The 22808-nt window shown below is 42.4% G+C and overlaps 1 pseudogene; it reads right to left on the reverse strand.

The window, feature by feature from the left end:
* Positions 1-18103: 18103 nt before the first annotated feature.
* LOC100720880 (protein lin-9 homolog) overlaps positions 18104-22808 on the reverse strand; it is a 56206-nt pseudogene continuing 51501 nt past the window's right edge.

A 22808-nucleotide genomic window follows, 5' to 3' on the forward strand; every position in this document is an offset into this window, starting at 1 on the left:
CTGTGTCAGAAGCCAGAAGACATCCAAGCTAAAGGTGAAGACTGGAGCTCCTCTAAGAGCCAGCAATCAGTCCCTCATTACTTGTCTTTATTGTAAGGAGGCTGCTCCATATGGGCAGGTGTAGCACTCATTCCATCTGCATGCTCATGCTGTCCTACTGCACAGGCTGAGGATGTTACAGAATAGGGACCCTGGACCTGCTGAACCACTTAGTTAAACTGCTGATCTTCTGAAATTGACACAGTGAACAATACCCTAGAAAGGTAATGGCTTTTCCTCTGCACCCCAGGAAATAGACCTGCTGAGTCACTTACTTAAGCTTCTAGACTTCTCAAGTAGACCTAGTGTATAAACCAGAATACTGTGATGGATATAGAGCTGAAAAAGAGTGGGTGTGATCCTGTGACTGAGGCAGGAAGTGAAGTATAGATTAGAACTGACAACTGATAGAGGAGAAGCTCTTTTTTCAGGAAGTATATCCCAAATCAATGGGATGGTGAGAAATAATTCTTTCTCCATCACCTCTCTGAAATGAGTATACAAGCTAATTCAGAAATAAGTTTTAGGAAGAAAAATTTAATTGTGCAGCCTCATTATGAAAACAAGTAAGTTCAGTATCCATGTTTCTTTAAGATGTTCATAGACTTGGCGATATTTACATCCAATATTATGAAAGTACTGTTTGTAATATCAAAATCTTACAAAATGCCCAATTGTCCACGAATCAATGAGTAGGTAAGCAAGATGCAGCTTTATATACAATGATGTATGTCTCACTCACAAATAAGGATAAACATTTAAAGACCGTTGCAGAGCCTTTACTCTATCATCCTGGTAGTTTGGATGCCAAGGGATCTAGATCAGAGGTGGGATAAGAAACAGAAGCAGAAGGAGTCCAGGGATTGGGACTTTAGGGTCACAGGCAGGGTGATGTCCAGCCACAGGAGACTCAGACCCAGAGCTTCATGGCAGTGGCTGATCTGACAGGTTTCAGAGGAGGCAGGAGGAAAGGAGTATAACGTGAGTTCATGCCAGTTTGGGCTACATAGTCAGTTCAAGGCCTACATGTTCAACAAAGAATCACCCTATCTCAAAAACTAAACAAAATGAAAATGAAACAGAATGCACAGAAAATAATGTTCTGTCCCCACAGGCCCTGTGGTGCTTCTGGGGTGGCTGGTAGGGATGGACATACGTGATGAGGGCCCACTGAGCCCAGATCCTGGCGATCACAGGAGCCTTGGTGAGGATTTGGTGCAGGCTGAGATGCTTTGAGCTCTTTTCTTTCCCCACACCCCTCCCCCAATTTACAGTTTCACAGGACAAACGGGACTCTTGAGATGAGGACTCAATGAGAAATCAACAGCCAGAGACATGGAAGCAGGTGTATGGATGGCAGATACGATGGCTAACCAGGAAAGCAAATGATGAGGCCACAGTTGCAGCTCACTGTGGAGCCCTGGCAGGAGCACCATGTGGGCTGAACTCCACAGCATAGATAAGGGCTCAGTGTGCTCATAGCAGACACCATGTACATCTTCTGTCCAGAATGCCCACTCTCAGGTACACCACTAGTCCCTGGTCTTTACAAGGTTTGAGATGAGCCACAGAACCTAAACTAATAGTGACTGCTTTCTAACTTTATTTTTCTATAATGTTGTTGTTTTGTTTGGTTATCTTTTTTGCTTGAGTGTTTATTTTCTCTAGATCTAGTACTCCTCTGTATATTAGTCTTGATTAGAACCAACTCTTCAGGTCAAATTCACCTCAAAATGCCTTTTATCCCAGCTTCCTTGGTTCTGAGATTTCAGACAATGTGGTGCAACACCTGGAATGCTCTCTGTCTATGTGGGTATGTTGCAGAACTCAAGAGTCCAGAGAGATAATGGGAAAAACAAGACAATTTATTTAATTTTCCGTGTACATATCGCTCCAAGCCTTTATGTTCTAAAGGTTTGAGCCTGGAACAAAGGAAGCACTGCAAAATTTCTACTTTTCATGGCAGTGGGTTGGCGGCAATTTGGAAATGTTAGGGTACAAGAAAAGTCACAGAAGTGAGACATAGACAGTTATTTACTCAGTGACAGGTTTACAACTTGGTATTGAAAGAAGTAGATTTTAAAATTTTATGATATGACTCATTGTATTTACAGGAACAAGGCTATCAGCTTTGTACATATCTCTTGAAATAGGGCAAATTTCCATAGCACTGGGTTAGAGAAACATAATGGCTTGCCTTAGTAGTATTAGAGTAAAGGTCACTGGATACAGGGAGGAGGATTTTAGGAGCAGTTGCTCAACACTATGAGGGAAAATAACTGTTTCCCCACTAAATTTTGCTTCAGATACAGTGAATTAAGATTGCCTCCCTGCCCCACACACTGGGCTCACAGGTAAGATGTCACAGTATCTATGAATTCCAGCTGCTGACCAACAGGCAGTACTGATCAGATAAGGAAGAGGCACAGTAACTACAGATGTGGAGGTCTTGAACATGACAAGGATGGAGGTCTAAGCATGTCTTTCATATCTCATTATGGTCTGACCTTTCTCTACATTGTGCAATTTCAACTGGTAGGGAGGGGAAAACATCTTGTCACATATTTGGGAAACCTGTGGGCTACACGCTCACTAGTCCTGGAATTAACAAACCAGGATCCTCCCACCCAAGGAGGGGCAGACTGGAGACTATAAAATGTTTACACTTATTAGTCTCTATAAGGCAGCTTCTCTTCTTCCAACACATTCCTGAAGAGTAGTAGCTCTGTAGCCATGGAACTGTGTTTCTTGTGTCTGGTCAGTATCTTCTTGGGACCAACAAAGATCCAGGCTCAGGATTATCTTCCAACAATCACCCCAAGTTCATCTCTGAGCATGATCCCCCTGCAGCCAGATTTCCAATATGAAGAGGTAGGTTTCAGGAAGAGTGGGTGATCTGTGCGTTAAGGATTAGAAATTAACAAGGAGGATGGACATGATATGAATGGATGCAGTGACTGTTGGGTGGGAAGACTCAAGAGAATCCAAGGTCTGTGAACTTGTGATTGGAACATCTGTTTTCTTTTCTCACCAGTAAGAACAGTGAGGTTCTGAAAGACCCACTAGACATCTACACAGGACCTCTCCATACCTCACCACTCAGAACAAACTCATGGTCATAATCAATCTTGTCATAAGATCCAAACTACTGCTGTCCGCTCAGAACAACTCCTTCCTTTGGCTCTGTTGTTGAGTGGGAGACTCGAGGTACCACAATAGTTAGCATGGTACTTGTGGACCTGGAGCCATCTCTGGGTTCTGTCTGTCATGAGATCCTTGCAATTTCAGGGGAAGTGGTATGTCTTGACTTCACCAGAGTACCCAATTTTCAATGAAACAGACAGCGAGGGAGCATGGCAGGGCATGACCTTTGAGCTGAATAATGACAACACCTATAATGTCACCATTGTCTGGCACAGGTTAAGCTGCCTCAAACTGGGTTATGAGGGACATACCAATGTCATAATCAGAAGTTTAACAAACTCAGGGAAAATTTCCTTCATCTTCTTGCATTGTATTGAGTCACTATTCCTCCTCTTTTAACTCTGTTCCTCATATACTTCCAGCTTTTTCTTCTCTGTCTTTGCAGTGCTCCATGATTTTCTTACTACCACTCTTTCACCTTTTCCTCCATTAACATTACTCCATGGCTGCAGCGAAACCAAAGTCAGGAGTAACGTAGTAGAAAGTGTATTAGCCTGGTAGGGAGGAGATATGGGCTCCCGTAAGACCTGGCCCATGCTACATCAGAAGATATAAATGAAGTAAACTGAAAGTACAACCCCTCTGGGAATCCTAGCATGCTTCCCTCCAGAAGCTAAGGCAGGAAATTCATAAATTTGAATTCAGTGTGTGAAACTCAGAATACACTATCTCAAAATTAAAAATAAAAAATGGCATTATGAATGTAGCACAGTGCCATGGCCAAGTGTTCAAACTCTTTTGCCACTAATGTGATCATCTTCACCTCCATAGAATAGAAGAAGGAACATCTGACCCAGTAAGTGCATCTGGAATCTCTGAGTCAGAGAGCTTCACCTTAGGATGCTGCAAACCAGCTGAACCCTGAGTGTGGACTGATCAGCATCTGGGAAGGGAGCACTCCTAGTTCAGAATCTGGGCATCTGACCCAATCCAGGGCCTGGTCTTGGAACCTCAAGTGAGAGATTCTTAGAATTTGCTGGAGGCAGGTGCCAAAAGAATTTTAATAAAACCTGATGATAAAAATAGGGCAGATGTATAATGAGGGAGGGAACTATGTAGTCATCATTGAGCAGTGCATTTGGGATCTAGCCACAGGTTTGTTTGTGTCTGTAACATTTGTAGATTGAAAGTCATGGAAAGGGATGGATTTATGGTGCATCGTTAGTTGGACTCATAGGAGCTGAGTTATGGCTAAAGGTTTAATGAGGTAGGTTATTGCTTGACACTGAACAGAATGGAGATTCAGGGGAGATGAACAAGGGTAGCCGCAAAGTAAGTGTAGTGGATCTGTACATGGGATCTGTGTGCATAACACATTTCCCCAGGGTGATAGACGAGGAGACACAGAGAACTTAGGGGAGGGTTAGACAGGCCCTGAAGAAAGGCCATGCCATGAATGTTGGCCAGGTAGAACCCCTGCCATGACGGGGTACAGGCTGCTTTGGGCTTCAGGTTCAGAATCCTACTAAGGCACTGATCCTGCTTTTTGGAACCCAGGGAGACCAAATTTATGTTCTCTTCTTGTTCACCTTGACCAATTTCACTCTTACAGCAACTCTACCTATCAGAACTACTATGATGTTTCACTCCCAACTGCGAAGCCTGGTGTATTTACCTTTCAAAATATAAAAAGTGAGTCCTTGGTGAGGGAGGTCTGAGCTTGGGTTTGGGGAGCACATTCCTTCCAAAAGTCGCAGGCTTCCTGTCCTTCCAAACATGTGTATCCTGTGCAAGAAGCTGATTCTAATGGGTTGGGAAAAAGCGGAGAGTCCTTTCCAGCTGCTCAGAATAGGACGAACATTCTCAACCTCATTGTAGGTTATGAGCCATTTAGGAACTTCACTGTAATAGTGGTAGCTACTGACTATCAGAAATTTGCCATGTGGTGCTTGGGTTGAGTGCTGATGACTTTGAGTGCTATATATTTTTCATCTATGGTGAGCCATCTCTGTATCCCCTTAGCGATGTGGTTCATGGGACCTGTAGAATGTGGCTGTAAATCACAAGAACTGAAAATTTTCTCCAGTTCAAGCTCCTCTTTTAGGAAAATTTTGTTTCGTGGACCTTTTATGGAAAAACAGGCTCTGGATTCACTGTATTCACATTAGCATTTATGTAGTGAGCCCGGGGTAGTGGGCACATCTTTCATTACAGAACTATTTTTCCGGAGGTAGGAGTCCTGAATGTTTTAAGGCATTCTGAACTACTTACCCAAACATCATATTAAACATTTATATACAGAGTTGTCTCTTTTGCCCCATTCCCTGCCATCTTGGACACAGGGAGTACCAAGAAGTTAAACCTTGAAGACATAGAGCAGTGCTGTAGTGTCTCCAGGACTCTACTCTAGGCCTCATTAATGAATTTGGCTTTGCTGACCTCAAAAGTAAGCACCATTAGGAATGATGTGAATGGAATATTGGGTGTTTAGCTCTGATGCCAATGCACCAACGAAAGGTCACAGCAGAAACACATCTCCCAGTCTAATCACTGGAGTGATGATAGTTTCCATGTTTTCTTCCATGTGTCCTAAGTTCTCTGGGCAATAAGCGCTCCCTGAGACAGCATAGCAAAGCTATACCCAGATGGTTGTTTTGAGCTCATGACCAAGTATCCCTCGCCTCATTAACCTGGGCCAGCTCCTCTCCATAAGTTGTGTCCTGCTAATCTGAGCCACTTCCTTTCTTATGTGTTGGGTTTGTCTGTTAAGAATCATCTCTCCTTTCTCCTTCAGCTAGCTCATGACTGATGTGGGCGATGAACTTAATTTCAGGTGGCCTGGCCCAGAAATAGGTACCACACAGATCACGTTGTGCTGTTTGCAGCACAACTACTTTGGTAAACAGGCAAGGACTTATCATTTCCTGAGAAGCTTTGAGGTCCAGCTGATTGATTTTCCCATTCTTGAGTCTGGAGTTAAAGAAACCCTTGACCCCTGAGAATAATGATAAAGAGGCAGTGCAGTAGTCTTAAGCCTAAGATATATCACTGCCTGCCTGCCTGCCTGTCTGTCTGTCTGTATGTCTGACTGTCTGACTGTTTGTCCACCTGCCTGCTATGCTATTATTTCTCTCCCACAGAGGAGTGCATTGCTGACTGTAAATGAGGCAGTGAGACAGTGAGTATGGCTGGTGGAGCTGATGGGAAGATGGTGTGGGGTGCACTGTGGTGGTCAGGCTTGGTTTTAGCCTCTCCCCCAATGCTACATTCATGTACCACAGTGATTTTAATCTCTAAGGTGCCTCCTCTCTGTGCAGATGGTGTTCTTCTGTCACTTCATTCCAAGTTGTGAACCAGCTTCGTCATCAGGCACAATGCCAGTGAGAGAACTGGAAGACACTTCTCAAAGCATAATGCTGCCAACTGTCCTTTGAAATACTACTACAATTTTGGAGCCCAATTTTATGCCCAAACGCACTTGCTGGCAGTAATCCAATGGTGTGCTCCTTATATACTGGTTCATGAGATTTGCGAAAGACAATGTGAGCCTAATCCAGGATCATTCTCATTGTTCACCATCCCAAGAACCATTCTGATATAATTGTGCAGAAAAGGCACAAGACAAGAGTATCATAATCCTCTTGCTTGTTTGCTGCTACTGGAAGCCTCATGTAGGTCCTGGGCAGAATGTTGTACATGCTTATCACTCCTGTTGGACAGGACACTTTTACTCCCAGCATGCAGTCCACCACCTGATAGCCTAAAGGGTGTGGGTCAGTCCAAGAGAAGCACTGTGGAGGTCTAAACTCATGTTCAACCAGGGACAAATTCAACAGGCCCTACAGCACCATCACCATCAGTGCAGGGGAACAGGATGGTGTTTTTGCTACAGGACTGTCATCCTGAGACTTAACGGGATTCTGTGGATGCTGGGTGCTGCTGCCCTAAGCAGAAGTGGCAAGGAGGGAAGCACGCTCCTCTTCTAGAATAGAAATGAGCAGAGGTGAAGTTCTGCCCTTCTGTCTGAAACCTGTGTACCCAATGCCCTTCATTTGACCATAACACCTGGGAATTGTATCCATTCAAACAGTATTCACAATTTTACTCCCAACGTCATGATGTCCACCCTGCAGGGTGCACTCAGATGCTAGGGTTTGATGAGGGAAGGTGGGACATGTGTTTTGGGATCCCATCCTCTGGGAATTGTTCTTTCGGTATACTGAACTGTTCTTTCTGTATACTGGTGGCATTAGCTGCCCATCTAGAAAACACAGGAACCACTCCTCATCCTTTCCAACATGTAGGCAGCATCCAGAGCAGACGAGCTCTGACGGACCCTAGATCCCATCCTACAAGTGCAAACATGTCACTTTCATGCTGGACATGAGTGTTGCAAGCAATGACCATGCTCCCCTTGGCCCCACCAGTGAACCATGAAGGTCCAAAGCAAGCCTCTCTCCTCACTATGGGTTTGACTGGGCACTTTTATTCCCAGCACTGATACCATAAAAGTAATGGCCAGTTCCAGATAATCACTTATGTGGAAATACCTCTAGATCACCTGGGGATTCATGCAATGTGTCCTCCAGCAGCGTCTTCATCAGGGCTGTAGGACAGGAGGGTCCTGGTGTAAGATGAAGTCAACCCAAGACTTAGCAAGATCCTGTGGGTGTAGGATGGTGCTGACCACCACATATAGTTTAGGGCAGAATCAAACTCCTTTTCTAGGCCATCTGTCGATTACCTGTGGTCACAAACTCTCCGTTTAACCCCAACACCTGGGGACTGTGCACATTCTGACTATATTTGGAGTATTTCTCCTAACGCCATGATGAAAGGACCACTATGTAGTACATTGAGAAGCATGGTCTGGGCCAGTGGATATGGGGCATATGTTGTTGTGCCCCATCCTACTGGGATAAGATTCCCATGGTTGGGTCTATAGCTGACTTCAATGGCTCTGTCTCCATAACTGTGACAGCAGCTACCTAACTGGTTAGGCACAAAACACACAAGTGTTTCCTGCTTCTTCTCCCCTTGTCAGGAAAACAGCCAGAGTTGGCACTGCTCAGAAGAACCTTAGTTTCTCACCTCACAGACCGCTACATGTCACTTTCATACTAGTTGTTAGATGTCCAGTCTATGACCACCTCCTGTGGGCCTCCTCCATTGAATCAGAGAGGCCCAAGTCCAGGTTATCCAATCACTGTCAGATCTGGGTTAAACGCAAGGATGAGACACTTTTCATGGAAGTTGTGTTTTAAGTTGTGGTGGGGACGGTGTCTGACCCAGAGGGCTCCAGGCCTTGAGATGCATATGAGGTTTTGTAGCCACAGCTACACGTGCTGGCTACTGACACAGAAGTTTCAGCTAGAATCCCTGGCTCTTCTGGTAGGCTTTGTGCAGCTAGCGTTTCTTCTAATGTTGCACAAAAAAGGCAGCTTTCTGTTGTCCCTTGCTCCTCTTGAGTATTTGATGTCAAATTACCTGAATACATTGATACTCTGTGCTTCCTTCTGGGGTGACTACAGACATGAGCTTCCTATTTCTACTATAACAAGTTTCCTCAAATTACCAGCATAAACTGTGTACTTATATATACTCTTTTAGTTCTAGTAATGACACCATAATCATAACCTAATCCTGCATTGACATGTGTTAGAATGAAATGAGAAAAGGAATAGGAGCAAGCTATGCCTGGGAGATCACAATTATATGCATCCCTGGTAACTACTAGAGCTTGCATAAGAAGGTTCATCCTGTGTTAAATCTCAGAAGAAATCACAGTCACCAGTTTTGTATCCCAAACACTTGGCAAAGCTCTACTTCTGTTGTGATCAAAATGAGTTTTGCTTTGTTGTTCAATGTTGATGCTACCTTGATGACGTTTTTTCCTATACAGAGCCTCTGACTGTGGTCTGCACTGGGTACATCTCTACTTGATGACAAAATGTGCAGCAGACTGCAGGACCAATACATCAGCTTTGGGTGGATACATAGAGGCCTTTTTCAGTGAATCTGAATCTAAGTATGAGGTAGCAGGTACTCAGCTTGTGCTGTGTGACTCTTGTTCCTGTACATCTACTAAATCCTGACCTTCTCTATAGAACCAACTACATTCTCTCCAGCAGACATGCCCTAATGCCATTCTTGGTTGTTTCCTCCATACTCTTCTCTCTGATCCTGCTCTAGTTCCAGTATAGTTATAATTTAAGCATCAAGATTTTAGGCACAGTCTCCGTTCTTTAGGGCCAGGTAAAGGAAAGGAATGGTGCATTGTGGCTGCTTCTGAGGAATGGATTTTTCTGTCTCTCTACCAAAACCATTAATTAGAACCTAAGACAACACATGGTAGTATCCAGAGGGTGGGCTTCAAGGATGTAGCTATATAGACTGTTGAGAATGACCCTTGAGTGTTATACAAGAAATGAGAAAGGAAGTACTTATGAACTTTTTCCACTTTCCCCTCTTTCAAAATTTGAGTATTGTTTGATTGATGCCTAATATGAGGAACAGCCCAATACCAAATTCCGTGATGTCTTGTAGACTTCCCAGTCTCAAGAAATGTGAGAAATAAATATCAAATCTTAAACTAATACAGTGTTTGGTGCTTTTGTTAGATTATCAGAAATTGAGACTGGTGTAACTGACATGTTACTTGGATAGAGCAGCAAACAGGTCGTTTTTTACATTCTCCTGAGTAGCAGAGAATGGAACGTCTGACACAGAAAAGCACAAATCAAGTCAGCCCCTAACCACCATTCTGGGCTCTGCTCATCTGAAAAGTAATCTGGGTGTCTCATACACCTGGCCCTACCTGCTTAATGTCTTGGAGTAGGTGGCAAAATTAGCATACATGAATCCCTAGCAGGCACTGAGGTAACACTCAAATCATAGAAAAAAATTCTGTCTCCTTACCCTTCTTTTGGCTATGACAGTTTCTCACACTTGAATTGAACCATCTGGATAGCATGCAATCTGACCTGGAAGAATGTTTTTGAACTCAGTATGTTTAATCACCACCCAGACATTTTATATTAACCAATAATAGGAAGGACTAGTTTTCTTTTTTCTTTTTTCTTTTTTCTTTTTTCTTTTTTCTTTTTTTTTTTTTTCTTTTTTCTTTTTTCTTTTTTTTTTTTGTCGGTACCAGGGATCGAACTCACGACCGCCTGCTTGCAAGGCAGGTGCTTACGCCACTGAGCTAAATCCCTAGCCCCTAAGGACTAGTTTTCAATCTCCTTTCTGTGGTTGTTTCCTTCCAGTTTTCCTTCTTTTTGTTCTACATTTTTAGTGAATAAGGATTTAACATGGAACTATTTCCTTGATTATTAAACTTGTTCTTGAATGGCATCACAAGTATTCTTTGAAATATATAGAGTGTGATTAAACACAAAAGCGGGAGTCATATGCTCACAGAGCAGTGATGAAGTCACAAATTCAGGTAGCTGTAAAAGGTGAGGTCCATGCTTGAATGTTTCTGAGAGAGCAAGACCTACTCACATCTTGTTTCTAACACACAGTAAATATCTGATTTTTCTTTTATTACCTTGGCAAAGTGATTTCATTTTGAGTTATGATGGTGTAGCATTTTGTTGTAGTAGTTTTATGACTTGCAAGACTCTTAGGCTACCCACATGACACTGACAACAACAAAGGTATAGTTGGTAAAATTGCACTTTGGAGTCCAAGGGATGTGACTGCCAAGGATCTTTTGACACAGGGAATCAGTGACCCAAGACAGTCACAAGGAACCCCAGAGAGTGGGAATCAAGAGAACTCAAAAGTATGGGAGGAGGTAGCATGGTGCAGGGAACCTCAGCTCTGTCAAGAGGAACTGGTGCACGAGAGGAGGTGCATCTAGGGATACAGATAGAGACAGAGAGTCCTAGATATCTCCAGTCCTGGCAGTCCTTGGCTAAGGGCCTAGGGAGGGACATAGTGTGTGATATTGTCTCTGGGCTTCTCAATGCCTACTTGACAATCCATTGACCCAGAGAGATAGGCTAAGTGTTTGGCCCTTTGAAATGTTTCTGCCCTGTTCATCATGTCACTAGAGCCTCATGAATGGTGATTCTGAGAGTCATGGAAACAGAGCTTGTCACTGTGGCAAAAGGTGGGTCATTAACATACTATTCCCAAATTCCCCTGTATCATTCAGATCCATTACATGGCAACCTGCAACAGGGTAATAAGCAGTCCAAAGTCATGGTGTCCACAGATGTTCTTAGCACTGTGTTCCTCTGGCCCTCCCAATCACTCTACTTTTCACTCCTTCATCACTGGTCAGGCTAATCATGTTCTTTGTATCTTTCCTTATGTGAGTGAAACCTGCTTATCAGATGTTTTTTTCTGCAAATCAGGTTGAGATGTAAAATCTGAATGTCTAGGGGACCTCTATCTATCCTGTAGTAGAATAGACCTGCCCAACACTGACTTTGGAGATCAGGTCATCAGTGTCTCCCCAAAGGGACCCTCCAGAGTCTTATCCAGGAATCTGCTTCTAGAAAATCCCAGGAGGGAACTGATACAGCTGCAGTAGCTGCTATGGAGATGCAGAGGTGGACCTTCTGGTTTTAACTGTGGTTGGTCCCCTCAAGTGCTCAGTCCCAATGTCTGAGAAAGCCTTGTGCAAATTTTCCATGGAAATCTGCTATTCACAATGTGCCAGCATGTGAGATTCTGGGGTTGCCCTATAGGACCAGGTGAGGTCCCATGTAAGAGTCATCAGAAGATCCAGGGAAGGCAGGAAAGTGTATTTCATCCAATGCTTGGTGCAAGACTTGCAGCCTATACAATTTTAACGCCATAGTTCTAGCTAGTGTGGACTCTTGAGTCCCTTCCCTAACTAGTGCCCCAGGGGATAGGCTTGGACATGAACTGGTACATCACCTGTTTTTTCAACATAGGAACCTGATACCTTGACCAAGTTGAAAACCAGGTCTACTTCATGGTAGTCACCAAGTCAGAAACAAATTTTTCCTGCTGCTCCCTGTTACACAGCTCTTTTCAAGCAGACTACTCACCACAGCCTTGGTGGATTCTGAATGGAGCTCATAGAACCTTATCTCTTGAATAAATCCTTCAGAAATAAATGCCCTGACTCAATGAAAAACCCACATACACCCAGTTAGATTCTGTCCCTCTCATTCTGTCATCAAACTGTTTCTGACAGCTTTCCAATCATTCAAAAGGAAATTTACCCAACATTGTTTTAGAGATACTAACTTCAATCATGATAAATGCATTTTCAGGTGTTTTGTATGAGGAATGAGATGGATTTCTTAGAGAATTAGGACACACTTGATAGGTTAGATTGGGAGTTCATAGATCGATCATATATGATAGGATTATCTTCAGAGGATAAAAGATGCTTCCAAAAGTTGAGGAGTATAAGACAAAAGAGGCCTTTATTCTGGGAATATGGGGAGATAGGACTGGCACACTGGCTGCTGGAATCTGGTGATCTCTCTCGCGGACACGTGGTGTGGGGGAATATAAATAGCCTAAGCTTAGGGCAGTGTCTAAGGCCATTAGAGATGCACAGGTATTTCATTGGCACACGTTTGGCGCAAGGGACAGGTTCCAAGGGATGGGGGTATAGGTTTACAGGTAAATCTATAGGGACAGGGGAGGCAGGAGCCCCCTAATTCCGTCTGAGTCTTTTCCTGCCTGAAGTGTCTGGTCCGGGCCAGCAACCCTTTCATATTCCGTCTTATGATTATTAGGAAAAGGGGTGACAATTTCTCTCTTTAACTACTTCCTGCTGGTAGGGGGCGCTGTATTGGAGCCTAGGGGAGTCGATGGGATGAAGGTTGATGCCCAGGTAGACGCTGATGCCAGGTGTTTTAGCCAGGACAACTTCACTGGTGAATGTACATATGTCAGACTGGAAAAAACAAAGAGACATGATGTTATTAGGAGACATGGCACTGTCATATTTAAGGACTCAGGTGAGGTAGATAGAAAGGTGCCTTTGGTTTAGAGATGGCATTTTATCAGGATGACGTTGAGGTAGGAACATCATCATGGTGAGGTAGAATTCTGAAAAATAAGTGTGAGGTTAGAGGGAGTGAAATTATGAGAGGTGATTACTCCCCCATCTGAAGGCATAAAAGTTGGGAGGGTAGGTGTGTAAAACTTGCCTCTGGTCTAGGAGATGAGCCGGATAAAATAGGGAGGGTGGGGGAGGTGTTGGCTCTATCAATATAGGGAAGGTGAGGGCTTAGGCTTTCAGGGATGTCATGTTTAACCAGACAGCTGAGGGTGGAAAGAACCACGACAGTTATCACATAGAACATTATAAAGATGATCTTACGCATGATGTGGAAGTCTCTAGGAAAGACTGTCAAGAGTCCTGCTGCAAAAATGATCATTAATAGAGCGTAAGAAATTAGGAACCAAATGGGATAACAAAACATAACTGAGCCTGTTAACTGTGGCTGTGAGGCCTTTGTGAAATGGAGACGGGTGGGTGACAGAAGATGAGATGGCCACTCAGAATGATCAGATTTGGTGCTGGGAGGGCACCTCTTAGCCTGAGTGATGTGAAACCAGGATGGGAGTCCAGCAACTTTGACCGCTGTAGGGGTAGCCAAGTAGACCAGGTAAGGGCCACTCCACCTTGGTTGTAGTCCTGTGGATTTAGAACATTTGAGATAAATTAGATCTCCTCGGGGTATGGGAGGATCTGGTTTGGCCTCTCCAGAGGGCTGTGGAAGCCAGAGATCAGCATGTTGTCACAACAGGTGTCGGAGGAAGGAGAGGACTGGGACATAGTCAGCCAGGGGAGGGAGATTTTGGGGAGCAGGAAGATTGTGGATTAAGAATGGCCTGCCATACATAAGTTCCAAAGGACTTAAGAAATTAGGAGCCCGGGGAAGTGCCCTGAGCTTGGCTAAGGCTAAGGGCAAAACTTGAGGCCAAGGTTGGTGTAAATCTAAAGTGAGTTTTGTAAGGTGTGTCTTTATAAGGCCATTTGCCTTTTCTACTTTTCCTGAAGATTGTGAATGGTATGGGGTGTGTAGGTGCCAGGTGATGTTTAAGCTCGAGGATACCTGTTGAGTGATCCGAGAAATAAAGGCAGGACCATTATCTGACTGAATACTCTGAGGTAGACGAAACCTCGGAATGATTTCTTGTGATATGACTTTGGTAACTACATCAGCAGTTTCCCTGGTTGTGGGAAAGGCTTCTATCCATCCTGAAAAGGTGCAAACAAAAGTGAGAAGATATTTGAGAGTCTTGTGGCGGGGCATGTGTGTAAAATTTATCTGCCAGTCCTGACCAGGGGTGTGTCCCTGAAATTGATGGGTAGGAAAGGAAGGGGGTGCCATGTGTCCCTGAGGAGAGGTCCTAGCACAGAGATCACAGGTGTGAGTCATTGTAAGAATGATGGCTTTTCCTAGTTAAAGTGTCCAGCCTGGGCCAGCAACCCTTTCATATCCCGTCTTATGATTTTTAGGAAAAGGGGCAAAGATTTCTCTCTGTAACTACTTCCTGCTGGCTGAGGACACTGTATTGGGGTCTAGGAGAGTCAAGCTTAGGATTTGTGATTGTAGAAGTGAGGAATCTTGAAAAGCAGGGACTAAAAACTGGGAAAATCCCAGGAGTCTCTCACCTGCTGTCGAGTCACCAAAGGCCTCTTTTGTCTTATACTCCTCAACGTTTGGAAGCATCTTTTATCCTCTGAAGATAATCCTATCAATATATTCAACTTTGGAACTCAGAATATTTATGCTTCTTAAGTGTGCAGCAAGTCTTCCTGGAAGACTGGGACTCCAAAGCTTGAAAATCAATTTTACATGAATGATGAGCTGGAGGTCAATCTGCCGCAAACTACAGTGGAAGAGTAGTTTGATAAAGAAGTGAGGGGACACCTCAACACTTCAAAGAACTCAGCCAAAGACAGGAAATATCAAAACTATAGTAGAATTACAACTGGGAAAAAGTGAGAGGGAGAGTGTGAGGCAAGAACCAAAGCATGGAACCCACAAGACAGTCTTCTCCCAGGAAGAGTGTCCCAAAGCCTTGGCATCTCGAAAACGACACCTTTCCTCCTAGGTTCTCTGAAACGGGTAAAGAAATTCATTCAGTGTGTACCTGTTAACAGGAAAAGTTTGGGTTTTACAGTTTCACCCTGAAAAAGATTATGCTTATTTGGAGTGATTCTACAAATTATTATTTTTATGTTTCTCAAATCTGAAGCCTTTCTCAACTGAGCCAAAACAATCACAACTTCTTCACTATTCTAAATGGTAACTAGGCTTATTTCTATACTCAGGAAAACAGTAAAATCTTCATGTTTTTGTCATACTGACTTGAATTGCCTTTCAAACTTAGGATAGTCCCAATTTCAAAATAAATTTTAAAATGACTGAAATATAACATTACAAAATAACAAAGTATGGTATAAAATGTAGTTTAAGCTTAAAATTATTAATTTCTCATGATTATCTGTGTACTTTAAATATCTAATTATGATGAAAGGAACAATTCAGTGATGTTATAAATCTTGACATTGTAGTTTTCACGAGGCTCATTAAGTATGAGTGTCCCATCTTGCTGAATAGATGTGATGTGGAGGAACCATATGGTCAGTTGCAGCTGACCTGCTTGCCATCAGTTCATGGCCAGAGGGAAGGAGACAATGGCATAGTAGCTCTCGGGAAGTTACAATCAATGTTTCGCTCTGTGTTCATCTCTGTTCCCCTCAGCTAAAAGAATATCTAACAACATGACTCAAGGTACATAGTGCTATTTACAGCAAAAGATATTTCCCAGATCAAAAGCAAAGGAAAAATGAGCATTGGAACATGCAGGCCTGTGTTCCAAAACTAGTTGACTTCAGTATAAAAGCAAAAGAAAATTATTGTCTCTCTTATCAGTACAATCAAAAGGGGGAGTTGCTGCAGTTAAGAAAAGTCTGTTGATTATACCAAAGCTAAGTGAAAAAGGAGCAACTTAAATCATCATGCATGCAACATTTAACTAAGAAGCATCATGCACACACTTTTGGAGTAGTGCTTTTCTCAGACTATTGCCACAGCTCAGGTATAAAATAGCCATTCAACTGACACTTGAAGTTAGATTGGAGGGAGCTTGCAAGCATCTCTCCACAATGCTGATTTTTATTGATATATGTATACCCAAGGTACCAGAATCAGACCTTTTTATGGTATATAAAAAAAAAATTCACAGTGATCTGAGCAAAGACTCCATCCTTTTTAACTTGGAACCATATGTATGAGTCTAATCACAGAATATTACTTACTGAGAAAGATTGTTGCAGTATTCAGATGTTGTCATAGTTTCTTCATGTGAATCCACTAATGCAGGAGAAGCTTCACCTGTCAGGGAATAGAGATTATTTCCTTCGATCCACTTCATATCTTCTCCATCACCAGGAGTAAGATTAACTCTTGCACTGAAAACAGATTCTGAGGCTGTACATTTAAACTTTCAGTTAAATTTTCGGATGTATTCAGCAATTCATGAAGTTCATCTCCAGAATATTCTACTAAATGCATAAATGTGGATCTCTCATTAGATGCAGATGGTCTTTATATAAACATTAGAGTAAAGATAATTGAAAAACGTGTGTGTCAAAGATTAACATAAACTACATACCCATCCAGTTTAATTATCATATTGAAATTGTACCTATCCTGATAGTCACACCATGAACACCAGAGAAGTTAGCACAACAGGCATAAGAGCACTTATAAAGTGCCCATATAAAAAAAATTTTTACTGTGTTCTTCACACCAGAGTCTTTGTACTTTGTGACAACATTATCAAAATCCAACAAGCAGCACTTGTCTAACTAGTATAGGAGGTAGAAGGAGAAAATATCTGACTTCTCTGCCTCCACACTGCTGCCAGCACTGGTCAAGACCACACAGGACCTGTGAGGACAACAGGAAAACAGAGCACCCATGCAGCACATGCTTGAGTGTCACTGTTGGTAGTCCAGGTCTCATGTGACATTTTCAGGAGTCAGTAAGTGATAGGACCTGAACTCTCATAACCCAAGCCAGCAGTCTTAGGTTAGTTTCAAGTGACCTGCTTTGGAAATGAGACAGGCCAAGGTATAAATTCCCAGCCTGTTCTATTTCTACATTTCCCCCAGCAGAGTGCAGCAGAGTGATAGACAAAGACCACTCAGATGGCAGGGAAGACCTGTGCATTAGAGGCGTGCCAACCTGCAGGGCTGAGGTATTAACCTAGCACACAAACCAGGTTAGTCAGCCTTGGAGACAGGTTTGGAAAGGGTGAGAGATGGATAGGAATCTCCTGGGATTGCCTGGGAAGATGAGGATTTGCTGAAAGAAGATCATAAATAAAATAATAGTACTAGGAATATAAGTCATGTGATATAAGAGGTTCCATCTCCACTATCAACCGCTCTACCAATTGGAAGGGGCATCGAGGTTCAGAATATACCAGAGAAGGGGAATTCTGAATCACAGAGCTTCTCCTTAGGAAGAAGATATGCAGCCCATTGTCAATTTGGGCAACTGTTTAGGGGATGATAAGAAAGCAGGAAAAGAACATTCCCAGGTCACTTTCTACATTATTTCAGGTACCAGTCAGGATCAGGTCTTGTGCTCCTGCATAACCCAGACTCTGGTCACATGTGTAGCACAGGAAGTGTGGAGATCCCAAGATTATGGTGTGGGGTTCCCAAGTAGGAGATAACAGAGGTGGATTAGATGAAATCATGTATGTGGGAGTCGAGGCTCAGACACTTAAAGTGAGTTCTGGCTCCTTTCATTGGGTGAATTGGATTTGGATCACTTATGAAGCAAGGACGAAAAGGAGGTCAGGGCTTTTTACTTTTATTGAGGAAGTTCATGAGTAGTGTGGAAGGAGCGTAAAGCTCAACTGTGGGTAGTTTGACACAGAGCAGACTAAATGCTCAAAGGAATTTGCAAATAGACATGAGAAAGAGAGCAGCAAGATAAGCACAGGAGTCAGTGCCCGGTATCTGAGTGTTGGACAGGCAGCTCCATCCCAGGTCTGTGAACTGATCTGTGGCCTGAAGCCCCTGATCTTGAGCAAGCTCCTAAGAGTACCACTGATCTTTTTGCAAAACTTTGTCTAGGTCCTTGTTCAGATAGTTCAAGCTCTAATCAAGTGTTACATTTCTCTGCTGAAATTCAGTGCCAATGAACACAGAATAGATTTCAGTTTTTCTGCCTCTGTGTCTATTTCCTGTTGTTTCCTTGTATGTTCTTTCTGAATCATGAGAAATTTTGATAATCTCGTCACTTGAATAAGGCATTCTACTGGAAAACCACCCAATGTTTCAGTGTCAGAGCCAGAAATTATACTTCTCCGAGGTGACTTGCCTTGCAAAGGACCACAGTCTGTAATCAGTGACTGGAGATGGGATGTGTAACACAGCCATGATGGGGTCACAAGAAATCAAGAAAGCCACTGTTTGTTTCCAAAGCATGGGCATGGCTTCCTCAGGCTCATTACTAATAAATTCATAGTCAGGGATGGTAAGAATCTCAAAGTCTGCTCTATCAAAGGTCATCTTTAATACAAGGAGTATTGAGAGGATCCATGACATCTGTGTGTCCTGTGAGTAGAACACCATGTATGACACACAATCGGGCTATAACTTTGGTCCCCATAACCAAGGGCAAAGGAATTTCATCTGGGAGAACTTTGAATTGTGAGGCATCTGTCATTTCCTTTGTTGCGAGAAGCTTATTTTCTGGTATTTCAGTTTTAATGTTGACCTCTTCCTCAAACAAAGTGGAGAAAATCTCTATGGGTTCTCCATAAGATGTCTGATTTTTCCCCATTCTACTCTTATTTACTTTCTTACTTTCAAATTAGGAATAAAATCCTTTAGACATGCACAGCAATCATCATCATCTTCAAAGTGTGTTTCACCTATATTTGAATAGAACCACTCATATATGCCCCATTTCTGAGTGCTTGGAAGCACGAGTAGGTTCTGTAATGTTCTGTGAAGCTTTGGCATCTGTTGTTCATATTTGGGCTGTAAGTGTCTGTGGAAACTTTGCAACTCCCTGACTTCTCATAGGCGATCTTGTATTTGTTTGTTTATCATCATCATCATCAGAAAAGAGTTGACTTCATTTTGAATTTCTGAAAGGAATTTCTACAGCAGGACTTACATATCTTTCTTTCCCACCAGGGGTCATGTGTAAATCACTTTTCATTCCATGTATTAGATAAGCTTTCCTTTTTTAAACGATGAGAGTTTTGCTGAGGAGCCCTCATCAGCCAACTGGTTGATCTCTGCATCTTATAGAAGCTTCTCAACTTTTTCAAAGGCTGTCTTCTGGATAAATTGTGGGGCTAAGTTTCTCTTTGTGAGGGAAGTTCCAATGCAGAGGCCTTCTGAGCTGCACTTCTTCTGCCCCTCCCTGCACACGATGTGTGGCTGGCACAACACTGTCCCAGGTATCTGCACCAGGGGAACTTGCTTGAGAGCCCAGAGGGTAGGGCACAGACTGTGCATTGGCCTGGAGAGAACACCGTCAGGAGTCCTGTACATCCATGTTTCTAGCAGTACAGTTTGATTTGTATATTCATACAAATAATAACAATATCCATGAATTGATGAATGGATAAAAAAGAGGTATTTTTTAATGATACAATGGCATCCTACTCAGCCATAAAGAAGGGTACACTTCAGATATTTATATCAAAATGTGTGGACCTTGAGACCACATTCTTAAGTGTACTAAATCAAACACACATATATAAATATTGCTTTCCTTTTTGTGAGAAGCTAAAAATGTAAATAAGGAACACAATATATACTAGATATTATAAAATAGAAAAATCTCAAATGGGAAAGTGTCTGAGTTACTTTTCTCTCATTGCTGAGACAAAGCACCTGCCACCCAAATTTAAAAACAGTGGCTTATTATTTCACAGTTTGAAGATTTCAGTCCATAACAGACTGGCCCCAAAAGAGAGAGGGACATAGCAGAGAGGCAACAGTTCATGACACTGAAATACAGAAACAACAATAGGAGCAAAAGAGAAAACAAGCCTCTTTCCACCCCATTTATCTTTTCTGAATACTGGGGTTAGGATGGCACAAAACTTGTCAGTGGCCTTATCCAGAAATCCTTCACCCTTAATCCTGAAACCCTTAATCACAGCATTGCACTATGCATCAAAACTCTAGATTCACCTACTTCTGAAAAGACCCATCTGCAGCTACATGTACTTTTGCAAGACCAGTTAAACACAATCATAATAGAAGGAGAATTTGAATGGAGGGACCTGGAAAGGAAGGAATGAAAGAGAAAAATGAGAAAGATGGAAAAATGGAAATGTAACTCTTCTAAATAGGAGGCAAAGAGGAGCTGAAGGGAGGAAAAGGGAATGGGGAAAAGCACAGGAGTAAGATAAATCATGTACAGATAAAAAAAATTGTTGTTGTGAAAGTGATAATTATGTATATTTAAAATATACCAATAAACTTAATTTATAAATTTCCCAATTACTGACTAGAAAATAAGTAGTGAAATACGGTTGAATAGTTTAAAAAATAATTACAAACTAACACACATAAAATGGGTGTGATTACATTCATTTTTTGTAGTAAAACAGACAATGGCAAGATGAAATCCATGGTGCAGTTATGATTTTCACAAGGCTCATCAGGAATGAGTGTCACAGGTGATGAGATAGGAATGATCTGGAGGAGAGCATGGGTGAGGGACAACAATCTGCTCCCTGTCAGCATCATCTGTATGCATGGTCTAAGGGGGAGGATCAGGCAGATGGAATTTTGAGAAGTAATACAAACTTTTCTCCAAATGAAGTACCAATAAACTTCATTGAAAAAAGAAGAGTGTCTTTTACCATTAACCTGGTTTCATTTGTACAAACAGAATCACAATGTAAGTACAGAAGACAACCTTTTCCCCCTATTTTAGATCTGGTCACATTATCTGCATCTGAATTTACTAACACACAGGAACAGTTTCATCTGAATGAAGAAGGAATGCTTTTCCAGCCACTTTAAATCTTCATCAAAATTAACAGAAGTAGTTTTGGTTGTTCCATGGTAACTGTATGAGGCTCATAATTTATTGTTTCACTTACATCTTAAAATGAAAGTTTGAGTTGCTCAATGTAATATCCAGACTCAGCGAACACATTTCTCATCACTTGCAGCTTCTCATAATTTGTGCGTGGTGAGTGATGAGAGCAGAGAAACAAGATCCTTAACAGATCACCAATAAAAATTTGGAGATATGCATGAAAGATGATTCACTTGTAAAGATCACAAAGAACACATAAAGCAGCTATAGAGACAGAGGTAAGGGTATCTGGAAAAGATTTATTCACTCAAACACTTTGATCCCAGCCTATTTTATTGAGTTTACAGAGCCCTCCTCCTCATGGGTATCTAGAACTTGCCACAGTTTGATTGGTTCTCTGGGCTGTCATTCGTGGGGCCTAGGTCAAGTCACTCTAAACCAGGCACACCTGGTGATGTATGCTATCAGGGACGTGATCTAGATCCTCAGTCTCCCAAACAAGTACATAGCAAAGGCTTAAATAAATGAGACAAGTGGCATGATTTTAAGGCTCCAGGAGAATCAAAATCCTCTACAGAGTACAAGACTCAGTGGGCTAAGTCAGGGAATATCTCTGGGTGGCCCATATTTATTTAGTGTTCACACAAAGAAGGGGTTAGAGTGGAATATGCAGGAAACCTGAGCAGTGCCCCTTCAAGCAACAGGTGTGCTAATTAAGGAGAACAATCCGAGGAGAAAGTCTCCAGCTGAATCTGGCTGCAGAGTGAAATGGCTGTAGCCAAAATCTCCATCCTGTTAGTTCGGGTTTGAGCCAGGTGTCCTCAACTGTGGCCTATCTTGCTCTTTGAGGTATCACTATGTTCTCAGTTCAGCCATGCCCTAAATCTGCACATGTATTCAGCTTCAGTGGCCCAATAGTGCACATTCCTTTTGGTGGGCTTTGTTTTTGTATTTTCCTCTCTGTCTGTCCTTGTCAGGACCTTTCCTCTGTTTTCATAGTCTGGGTATGAAGATGATCACAGAAATGCAACCTAGGCTTAGTGATTTCAACCAGGTGATTCTTGTGTATCTAGTGCAGTAATTTAGTGACTTTAGAGTGTGAAAATATGTATGTGTATGACTGAGCATATATTTTATATATTAAATAAGGATATTGATTTAAATTAGATAAACCCCTCCATCTTTGGTCTCTTTTGTACTTTATTGAGGGTCGTGAGGGGTAGCTCTCTTGATTCTGTGCACTTGGTTGTATCCATGACATGGACAGAATCTCACTCCCTGATTGTTTGTTTTAGGTCCTTATGCCATTTTTCTTCTCTGGTGACTTTCTGTATCTAACCTTATCCCTTTGAGTTCTCCCTCCAGGAAAGTATTAACTCTTCCTTTTCAGGGTTTTTAAGAGAGCATAGTAAGGCCATTTTTTGTTATTTTTCTTCCCACAGATTCTTTTCCACTGCATTTCCCCCCTCCCAATACATCTGTCCCTGATGTTGGGGAAATGAGTAAGGAATGACATGGAATCTTTAAGCTGAGTGATGTCATTTTTGGGCGGGGAGAAGTGGATGGAAGTTTCAGCAT

Source organism: Cavia porcellus, unplaced genomic scaffold (genome assembly GCF_034190915.1).
Source record: "Cavia porcellus strain 051 isolate PalLab524CR breed Dunkin Hartley unplaced genomic scaffold, mCavPor4.1 scaffold_1, whole genome shotgun sequence".
NCBI lineage: Eukaryota > Metazoa > Chordata > Mammalia > Rodentia > Caviidae > Cavia > Cavia porcellus.